General features: G+C 39.6%; 1 long non-coding RNA gene across 1 annotated transcript; it reads left to right on the top strand.

Moving 5' to 3' along the window:
• The first annotated feature begins 7838 nt into the window (after nt 1-7838).
• Nucleotides 7839-8218, top strand: LOC127115671 (uncharacterized). The gene is made up of 2 exons (XR_007800839.1): nt 7839-7935; nt 8034-8218. It is a non-coding gene; the product is annotated as an uncharacterized LOC127115671 (long non-coding RNA).
• Nucleotides 8219-11453: the final 3235 nt, after the last annotated feature.

The following is an 11453-nucleotide window of genomic DNA, read 5'->3' as shown; positions in this document are numbered from 1 at the left end:
GGGGACCCTTTTTAGAACATGATTGTCAGGTTTAACCATAGTTCACTCCCTTTGGGTGGTTCTTAACCGAGATTCCATGCTCGTGACTTACAATAAAATCATTATTTGCCTTGTTTGAATTCTGAAATCTCTTACAACACAAAATCGTGACTTACAAAAAAAAGGCATAATGATTTGCCTTGTTTGAATTCTGAAATCTCTTATACAAAAAATCATTATGCAGGTTGATCAAACCCATTGAACATAATGATCCAACACCATCTCCCATCTTTGAGTTCCCTGTATTTGAGGCAGAAGAAGATGATGTTGAAGAGATTCCTGATGAGATTACCCGTCTACTTAAGCACGAGGAGGAGATCATTCAGCCGCATCTTGAGAATCTGGAAACAATCAACTTGGGGTCTAAAGATTGCATTCGTGAAGTAAAAATTGGGGCACTCCTTGAAGAGTTTGTGAAGAAGGGGTTGATTGAGTTGCTACGAGAATATGTCGACGTCTTTGCCTGGTCGTATGAAGACATGCCTGGTCTGGATACTGATATTGTGCAACATTTCCTGCCGTTGAAGCCTGAGTGTGTTCCTGTGAAGCAAAAGCTCAGAAGAACTCAGCCTGATATGGCAAAGAAGATTAAAGAAGAAGTTCATAAGCAAATTGATGCGGGGTTTCTGGTGACTTCTACATATCATCAATGGGTGGCCAATATTGTGCCCATGCCTAAGAAAGATAGAAAAGTCTGAATGTGTGTGGACTACCGTCACTTGAATAAAGCTAGTCTACAAGATGATTTTCCTCTACCACACATTGATATGTTGGTAGATAATACAACTAAATTCAACGTCTTCTCATTTATGGACGGGTTTTCCGGTTGTAACCAGATTAAAATGGCACCCGAGGATATGGAGAAGACAACATTCATCACACCTTGGGGAACATTCTGTTATCGAGTGATGCCCTTCGGTTTGAAGAACTCCGGAGCCACGTATCAACGCGCTATGACTACCTTGTTTCATGATATGATGCACAAGGATATTGAGGTGTATGTCGATGATATGATTGCGAAGTCGAAAACGGAAGTTGAACATGTAGAACACTTGTTGAAGCTTTTCCAGCGTTTGAGGAAGTACAAGCTCCGCTTGAATCCAAACAAGTGTACATTTGGAGTCCGTTCCGGAAAGTTATTGGGCTTTATCGTCAGTGAAAGAGGTATTGAAGTTGATCCTGCCAAGGTCAAAGCAATACAAGAGATGCCCGCGCCTAAAACAGAGAAGCAAGTCTGAGGTTTTCTTGGCCGCTTTTATTACATTTCTAGATTTATATCCCACATGACTGCCACATGTGCGCCTATATTCAAGCTCCTCCGGAAAGATCAACGTCATGATTGGACCGAGGATTTCTAGAAGGCCTTTGACAGTATCAAAGAGTATTTGTCTGAGCCTCTGATTCTGTCTCCGCTTGTTGAAGGGAGACGATTGATCATGTACTTGACTGTGCTTGATGATTCCATGGGTTGTGCCCTTGGTCAGCAAGATGAATCAGGAAAGAAAGAATATCTGATACACTACTTGAGCAAGAAGTTCACTGATTGTGAGTCTCAATACTCAAGGCTTAAGAAGACATGTTGTGCTTTGGCTTGGGCTGCAAAACGCTTACGCCAGTATATGTTGAATCATACAACTTGCTTGATATCCAAAATGGATCCCATCAAGTACATCTTTGAGAAGCCTGCTTTAACTGGGAGGATTGCCCGTTGGCAGATGTTGTTATTTGAGTACGATATTGAGTATCGAGCTCAAAAAGATATTAAAGGTAGTATCTTGGCTGACCACTAGGCACATCAACCAATTGAAGATTACCAGTCTGTGCAGTACGACTTCCCGGATGAGGAGATTCTGTAATTGAAGATGAAAGATTGTGATGAGCCTAGGCTCGATGAAGCACCGGAGCCTGGTTCCCGATGGGGTATGGTGCTCGATAGCGCTGTTAATCAGTATGGAAATGGTATTGGGGCAGTGATTATTACTCCTCAAGGCACACATTTTCCTTTTACAGCAAGGCTAACATTCAAATGCACGAATAATATGGTGGAGTATGAGGCCTGTATTATGGGTTTGGAAGAGTGTATTGATCTGAGGATCAAACATCTTGATGTTTCCGGTGATTTGGCCCTTGTTGTTAATCAGATTAAGGGTGAATCGGAGACAAATCAGCCTGGCCTCATCCCATATAGAGATTATGCGAGGAGGATTTCAACTTTCTTTACTGAGGTTGACTTCCATTATATTCCTCGAGATGAGAATCAGATGGCAGATGCTCTTGCTACGCTTGCTTCAATGATTGTGGTGGAGTATTGGAATGAAGTTCCCAATATTATCGTGATGCGCTTGGATAGACCAACTCATATGTTTGCAGTTGCAGAAGTGAAAGATGATAAGCCATGGTATTATGATATCAAGTGCTTTCTCCAATGTCAGATTTACCCGCCTGGGGCATCTGTTAAAGACAGGAAGACTTTGAGGAGATTATCTGGCAGTTTCTACCTTAATGGTGATGTGCTTTATAAGAGGAATTTTGAAATGGTTCTGCTCAGATGCGTGGATAGACACGAAGCAGGCCTATTAATGACTGAAGTCCGTGTGGGTTCATTTGGTACTCATTCCAAGGGACATGCCATGGCAAAGAAGAAGTTGAGGGCAGGCTACTATTGGCTGACAATGGAGTCTGACTGCTACAAGTATGTGAAGAAATTCCACAAGTGTCAGATTTATACGGATAAGATTCATATTCCCCCGACACTTCTGAATGTTATTTCCTCACCATGGCCTTTCTCCATGTGGGGAATTGACATGATTGGCATGATTGAACCAAAGGCGTCGAACGGTCACCGTTTTATTCTCGTAGCTATTGATTACTTCACCAAGTGGGTTGAAGCGACATCATATGCAAATGTGACCAGGAAGGTGGTTGTGAAGTTTATCAAGAACCAGCTCATATGTCGATATGGTGTGCCAGACAAGATCATTACTGATAATGGATCTAACTTGAACAATAAGATGATGAAAGATTTGTGTAGCGATTTCAAGATTGCACATCATAATTCTTCTCCGTATAGACCCAAGATGAATGGGGTTGTTGAAGCTGCTAACAAGAACATGAAGAAGATTATCCAGAATATGGTTGTTACGTACAAAAATTGGCATGAGATGCTGCCATTTGCTTTGCATGGCTATCGTACATCTGTCCGCACTTCAACAAGGGCAACCCCTTTCTCCCTTGTTTATGGCATGGAGGTTGTGCTCCCCGTAGAGGTCGAGATCCCATCGATGAGAGTCTTGATGGAAGCCAAGTTGACTGAGGCTGAATGGGTTCAGAGTCGTTATGACCAACTGAACTTGATTGAAGAGAACAGATTAACTACCATGTGCAATGGTCACTTATATCAGTAAAGGATGAAGAAAGCCTTTGATAAGAAGGTCAAGCCTCGTGTGTTCAGAGAAGGTGACCTCGTGCTCAAGAAAGTCTTGTCTTTCCCGCCCGATTCCAGGGGCAAGTGGACTCCAAACTATGAAGGTTCATATGTTGTTTATAGGGCCTTTTCAGGCAGGGATTTGTTGCTTACAACTATGGACGGGGAGGACTTCACTCGTCCTGTGCATTCAGATGCAGTCAAGAAATACTTTGCCTAAAAATAAAAACAGAATAGCTCGCTAACTTGAAAACCCGAAAGGGCAGCTTAGGCAAAACTGAGCGTCTCGGTGGATCGAAAACCCGAAAGGGAGGTCCAGGCAAAAATTAGAGACATAAAAAATAAATATATATATCCCGCTAGATTGAGTACCTCACCCTGGGGCAATCTAGGCAAAAATTAGGGATTTGACAAGTAACTGCATCCTGACAAGACTTTGTTCTTTAATTGTCGTCTGTCAAGGATTCTCGCTCTGTCATCGTCAACTGAAGCTTCAAATACATTGGATTCGGAGTTGGTGGAGAAATGGTCATTATGTTCAATGTATCCCTTGATTCACGGTTGATCCGTTCTCGTATATCCTCAATATCAATGGAACTTGGGTGTTGATAAGGTGGAAATCATAATCCACCAAAATGGATGATTGATACTGATGATGACATGAGCCATCCCGTAACCTTTGTGTGGTATGACTTTCTTGATCCTTGAGTGTGATTGTTGCATCCATGCATTCATGCATTCATATGCATCCATATCATCAACAATGAAAAATTTTCAAGGAACTTAAGAGGTCTATTTGCAAATTTTCAGACATGGATAAGCAAAGAAGGAATACGAAGAAGTACAGTTTCAGACAACCCGACTTGAAAGAGTTAAGGAGTTTGACATCTTATGTATTAGAGCCTTTGGAGTTCGAATCTCGCCATGGGAAGCTTCTGTCTATTCTTTCTACCAAGGTGGATGAAGGTCTGATGAGTGTGTTAGTGCAGTTTTACGATCCTCTGTATCGTTGCTTCACTTTTCCGGATTTCCAACTTTTTCCTACACTTGAGGAGTATGCCTATCATATGGGTATACCTATTCTAGATCAGTTACCGTTCAGTGGTTTGGAGAGGGTTCCGTCTTCTGAAGAGATTGCTGACATGCTTCACATAGATGTATCTGATATTATCGCTCATATGACTACCAAAGGTGGAATTCAAGGTCTCCCATCTGATTTTCTGATTGCACAAGCTACTTTTCTTGGGAAGGCCATGAGTGAGGACGCCATTGAAGCCATATTTGTACTTCTCATCTATGGGCTAGTGTTATTTCTCAACATCGACAACTTTGTGGATGTGAGCGCTATTAGGATTTTCTCTTCTCTTAATCTCGTTCTGACTCTGTTGGGTGACACTTATTTCTCTTTGCATATGAGGAATGAAAAAGGTGGTGGATCCATTGTGTGTTGTTTGCCTCAGTTGTACAAGTGGTTTATTTCACACTTGCCTCAGAGCTCGCCTTCAAGGAGAACAAGGGATGTCTACGGTGGTTTGCGAGACTTATGTCTCTCACTAATGATGATATCTCTGGTACAATCGTGTTTATGAAGGTGTTCAAATTATTGACTCTTGTGGTGAATTCTCCAATGTGCCTCTTCTTGGTACATGTGGTGGAATTAACTACAACCCTATTTTGGCTCCACTACGCCAAAAATGACTTTTAACAGCGCATCTTAGACAGCGCTTTTAAAAGAAAGCGCTGTCTAAGGTTAAAATTAAAATAAAACACGGAAAATGTTCCAAAAAAATAATGAAAGCACTGTCTAAGGGGGGGTCTTAGACAGCGCTTTCTAAAAGCGCTGTCTAAGACCCCCCCTTAGACAGCGCTTTTAGAAAGCGCTTTTAAATATAGACCTTAGTCAGCGCTTTTGATAAAGCACTGTCTAAAGTCTTTAAATTAAAAAAAAAATTAAAACCAAAAGCGCTGTCTAAGGGGGGGTATAGAAAGCGCTTTTGGAAAGCGCTGTCTAAGGCATACCTTAGAAAGCGCTTTCCACAAAAGCGCTGTCTAAGGTCTAATTAAAATAAAATTTCAGACTCCATTTCTATTTTCGTTCTCTGTTCTTTTGTTTTCCCTCCTGCGAACGTTGAAACCCTAACAGCGAAAACCATAACAGCGAACACGAATACACTTCCATTTTTCGGTTTCAATCATTGAACGTGTTTGAAGAATCGTACGTGTCTCGACATTTGGGTGTTGACTTCGTTTTCCGTTTCTACTGTTCTTCATTTCTTGCGGTATGTTCTTCAATATTTCTTCATTTCTTCGTTTCTACTGTATAATCTTGTTGAGAATGTTGAGAATGTTTATAATCTTGTTGAGAATGTTTATAATCTTGCGGTAGTTTACTAATGTTGAGAATGTGCATAATCTTGTTGACTGAGTTTAGTGTATTATTCTTTGTAAATAACTTCATCAGTATTTTTCATGCTCTGTTATTTTGTTTGGTTCAATGCTTGCTCTTTTTGTTTGTAAAATACACTGTTGATGCTCAATTGCCAACCCTAACTGAATGAGAAATAAAAAGGTAGGTAGGTAGTATTAAATTTCATACATTGTTTTGTTACAGTGTCTGTGTCTACTTGACTTTAAACTCTAAATATCATTTTGGATTTAGATGTTCAATATTGTTCAAACTTCATGTTTCCTTAGTGATTATACTTGAAGATTGAATAGGTAGTTTTTTTTCTTTTTAACTGTGAAAGTGTTGTTCATCTCACTTTCATTTTAAAGGAACAAGATTTCTCCCATAAAATGATTGAACGAACTCTAATATAGTTATAGGTATAGTTATAGGTATATTGTAATAGAAAAAGTTTGATTCTTGTAATATAACAAATGAAAGTGATGAGGTAATTAACGTTAGCGGAGTATTACTCCACACTAGAGAGCTCCCTGCTGGATGTTTGAAGGTATCAGTTGATATTGCAGTTGAGCCGAATGCAGCATTACCATATCCTAGCGATGATTCGGATGCAACAACGGTGCACGAAGCAGTAGGTTCGTTTGTTGCATGGCCGACAAACCTCATATGCGTAGGATATGAGGTATGCTTAAAACTTATGTTAACTTTAATGTGTATATTCAAAGTTTAAAATTTATGCTTAAAATTTTACTTACATATTTTCCTTGGTTATGTTAAATAGACTCCCACAAAATCCAAATCAAAAGATAATGCGATTCCACGGCATACCGAGTCCACGGTTTCAAGAAAAGAGGTAATATACAATTATATGACATATATTCATGGAAGTTGTTACATTCTTAATTTGATCTAACTATTTATATGACATGTAGCTTCAAGAAAATGAGGTTAGCAATGCCTCCGCACAACAAAAAAACGAGGTTAGCAACGCCTCCGCACGGGTAAAAAGTTCTGGTGCTAAGAAGACCGTAGCTAGGAAAAAACCTACCACCAAGTATAGGTCGTGCCTCAGGACATTTCTAGAGATGACCGATATACCGACCGGAGGTGTTCGGACTGTACATATGGAGGTAGGGATTTTCGGCTTTGATTACGACCAAATGATTGGTAATGAAGACTTCATGCAAGTTTTTAGTCATGAAGAAATCGACGTCACCGTTGTCAATACATATATTAGGTAAATCCGGTCTACTTTGTTTTATTAATTAAACAACTTATGTTAATGATGTTTACTTTATGTTAATCCGGTTTACTTTATGTTTCAAAAGAGGTGTTAATGATGTTTTTATATTAGGTTTTTGTATGACAAATTGATGTGCCCCAATGGTTTGGACGTGTCATTAGGATTCTTAGCACCCGCGACCGTCAACTTAGGTTTAATCTTAAGTAGACCGGATACCGTGACGGAGTACGTTCTTCGGATCCTCATGGACAATAAAGATGCGGAGAAGTTGTTTTTTATACCGTTTAATACCGGGTTAGCATTTCATTCTAAATTCATCTATTATAATTATTTTCCAAGTTACCATCTAACATTTGCCTAATCATTACAGTGGACATTGGTTGTTGCTCGCAATCAATCCTATCCGAGAAATTGTGTATTATCTTGACTCGTTAGGAAATGATTGGACAACATACCCGGATATGAAGGTCCTAATTGACACGTAAGTGAGAATGTTCAAAATTTTTCTTAGTTTATGTGAATTGTTCTAATTGCTTCATTTTTATTTTATTAGCGTCCTACAAGCTTTTCGGGCCCAACGAGATATCCAAACCTCAAGGAGGGGCGCCAACTCCATTACATGGATTAAAGTGGCGGTATATTTTTAATTACCACATTTTTATTATATTAGTGATGACACTTGATAAAACTTAGGATTTATAATCCATATTTTTTTTTCATATGTAGTGTCCTCAACAACGTAATCAAATAGATTGCGGGTATTTCATGTTGAGGTTTATGCGAGATACTCTTGCTTTGGGCCGATTAAAGATTCCCACCGATGTATGTATTTCTAACTTATGAGTTATTTTTATATTTACACATATCTCATATAATTAAATAGTTGGAATTAATTCAAAATATGTTATATTATTATGTAGTACTTTGATGAATTCAAGTGTGCATTTTATACAAAGGATCAAGTGGACGAAATCAAAGAGGAGTGGTGTCAATTCATGATAAAGCTGTGTAATTAATGTGTACATTTGTAGTATATGTTATGACTTGTAAATGTGTACATAAATTTGTATATATTTTGATACATTTAAGGCAAAATTGGTTTGAATTGGTATATATATATTTGTTAGCCAAAAATTGGTAGAAAAAAGGCCAAAATGGCATATATAAAATGTGATAATTGTCTGTCAAAATCTGGTTAAAAACAGGTAGAAATTCTTGTTTATAAACCTGGAAAAAATGTGGTTTAAAACAAAAGCTTCAAAAAATTTCGTATACCTTAGACAGCGCTTTTGTAAAAAGCGCTGTCTAAGGGGGGGATTAGAAAGCGCTTTAGGCAAAAGCGCTGTCTAAGGGGGGGGCTTAGACAGCGCTTTTTGAAAAGCGCTGTCTAAGGTATACCTAAAAAAATTAAAATAGGAGGGTCTTAGAAAGCGCTTTTGGCCAAAGCGCTGTCTAAGGGGGTGGGGCTTAGACAGCGCTTTTCAAAAGCGCTGTCTAAGGTATACCTAAAAAATTTAAAATAAGAGGGTCTTATAAAGCGCTTTTGGCCAAAGCGCTGTCTAAGGGGGGGGCTTAGACAGCGCTTTTAAGATTCAAAAAAGCGCTGTCTAAACCTTTAGCAGCGGAGGTTTAGACAGCGCTTTAAAGCGCTGTCTAAGGCTAAAAAAAGCGCTGTCTAAGGTCTTGTTTGTTGTAGTGCTCGTCGTCAGCTTGGGTTCCCCTTAAAGGATAAACCTAACAACCTTCTGTTGGAAGGTGTATTCTTTCAAGAGGGTAAAGATCCTCAGAACTTGAAGGAGAGGATGGTTCGAGCCTGGCGCAAAGTTCATAGGAAGGGAAGGAAGGAGCTTGGTCCAAAGAATTGCATAGCTTTGGAACCCTACACCGCTTGGATGAGGAAGAGAGCTCTTGAGTACCGCATGCCATATGATTATCTGAGACCTACCCCTATGGTTATGGTTGGGCCATCAACCCTCCCTAATCAAGGAGTAGAGGAGTTGAGAGATGAAGACTGGTCGCGTGCATGGGTTCGTGAGCGATAGGAACTTCTTCAGCAACTCAGAGATAAGGAATGCAGTGATAGAATTTCTGGAGCATCAGGTTATTGATGAGCCTGATGATGTAGTTACTTCTCTTCTTCCTCAGTCATCCAGGTTTTAGAAGAGGAAGTATGATCGGCTTGCCAAGGAGAAGGCCGATATGGAAGCAGCTTATGAGAGAGAGGTGAAGAGGCTCCGTGCAGCTTGTCTTCCAATTTCGAGGGCTTTGGACGATTGTTTCTAGGTCTCCATAGGATGTTCTAAAGGAGAATTGCCATCCAAGGTGCAGCGGAATTTAAAAATTTATCCATTTAGTGATCCTTACGAATGGGCATGATCAGTGATAGAATCGTTACCTCTTGTGGCGATCACGAACGTTGACTGATGACAACGTCTCTACTCAGTCCACACGAACGGGTTCCTTCAATATTAGTGCTAGCTGCTACGAATGAAGGCTTTGAGTGAGAGAGAGAGAAACGAAATCGCAAGCAAGAGATACAATGCTTCTACACAAAGGTTCTATTTATAGAACCACTTGTGTGGGCTGCAAGTTAAAAAGCCCACATAAGTGTATATGGCCCATATCTCATAATATGCCAAAATCACTTAAGTGTGTGGTACCTTACCATATTTCGTATTCTACTTAAGTACATCGTACCTTATGATGTTCTATAATTCACTTAAGGGCACCGTACATTACGGTATTCCTTAGTTACTCTATCTCTCATTAATCCGTCCTTTGTGTGTGACCCTATCGGTTTTCGTGGCGTTGGCAATTATATTAAATCCCGTATTTAACATAATAAACAGTGAGCGGTATTTAGCAAAATATCAGTGCTACCCAAGACACGAAAATGTCATGTGCTCTGACAAGTCCTTCTGTGATAATAATTATGTGTAAAATTACCCTTTTGCCCTTATGTCTATATTGAACACAAGGCATAGACTGTGTCATCCCTGTCCAGTTCAATATCGGGCCCATAGACATTTATCCTGTTACGCAGGATGGGCAAATTCCATCTAGGTCACTCATGTCCCTTAGCATGCTTTGTGGAGTACCCATCAACTGTCTTTATGGTTATCCAGTTACGGACAACGTTGGATCAGCAATAAAGCACTCGACTCTACATCTAGGGTCCATAGTGGTTTCAGGTCGAAGAGTGGCATACACCATTATCACCATGAGAATAACTTATGACACTTTGCATAACATTCTATATAGTATTCTCATAGCGGGTCAATCCAGTATAAATATTACTCTTAATATTCATACCTATGTTTGAGACTTGATAACTCCTTATCCATGATCCATGAGATGTGATCATCAGTCTACAAATATAATAGTCTTAATGCTTTAATGTTATCCCACTTCACAATAAAGCTCGACTACGGATACTTTAAGAATAGTGTCCTTATGTTTAATGTGATCTCATGATTAAGTCATACTTGATACATTAAACTGACCAGCTATTCTAGGGACTTTATTAAACAAACATAATAAAGAAAAAGCCTTTTATTATTAATAAATAATTCGATACAAGTACCAAAAGTATTGGCCTCTAGGGCTTACACCAACATGTTCATCCTCCTTTTCTCTTGTATTGTATTTGGTTATCAAAATTGTACTACTTCTTTGGTGTAAATGTTTCCAAATATTATTGCTATGAGTATTCCATATATGTCTTAAAAGATCAATATTTTCAAATATTTTCAAATAAATCTCTATAAAGTTCCTCAATGAAAAAAACAAATCATATGCATAAACATTGCAAGCATCATATGCATAAGCAGGTTTTGCTCTGAGCTCTTGATCAGTGGTCTAACTCTTTGCTCTTCATTTATTTTGAAGACAAGCTGACGCACCTGTATAACACAAGAGCTAATCATCAAATAATAATGGAGCACTTAGAGAAAGAGAACCGGGAATTGAAAGAAGAGATTGCTAGGTTGACTGCCATGATGGAGTCAATGCTGGCCGCTCAGAGCCAAGCTTCGCCTACTCCTGCAATTCGTCCCCAGAGGACTGTCATTTCTGAGGTTGCTACCTCGACTGTGCCTACTGCAACAACCCATATTTCTCCTTCTATGCCATCCGGGTTCCCTTGGGGAATGCCCACTAATTTTGTACCTGAGGGTTTTTCTCCTACTCTCGCTTCTTTGCCGGCATCTAGCCCGGTCCTTTCTGTGCCACCTCCCGTTGTGGATACCTTACCCCGTGTTGAAGACACCATCTATCATTCCGAGCCATATGTGGGCCCAGACGTTTATGAAAAGATGTGTAGCGGGGTATTCGTTACCATT

This window comes from Lathyrus oleraceus, chromosome 1 (genome assembly GCF_024323335.1).
Source record: "Lathyrus oleraceus cultivar Zhongwan6 chromosome 1, CAAS_Psat_ZW6_1.0, whole genome shotgun sequence".
Taxonomy (NCBI): domain Eukaryota; kingdom Viridiplantae; phylum Streptophyta; class Magnoliopsida; order Fabales; family Fabaceae; genus Lathyrus; species Lathyrus oleraceus.
This window is presented reverse-complemented; position numbering and strand designations above follow the sequence as displayed.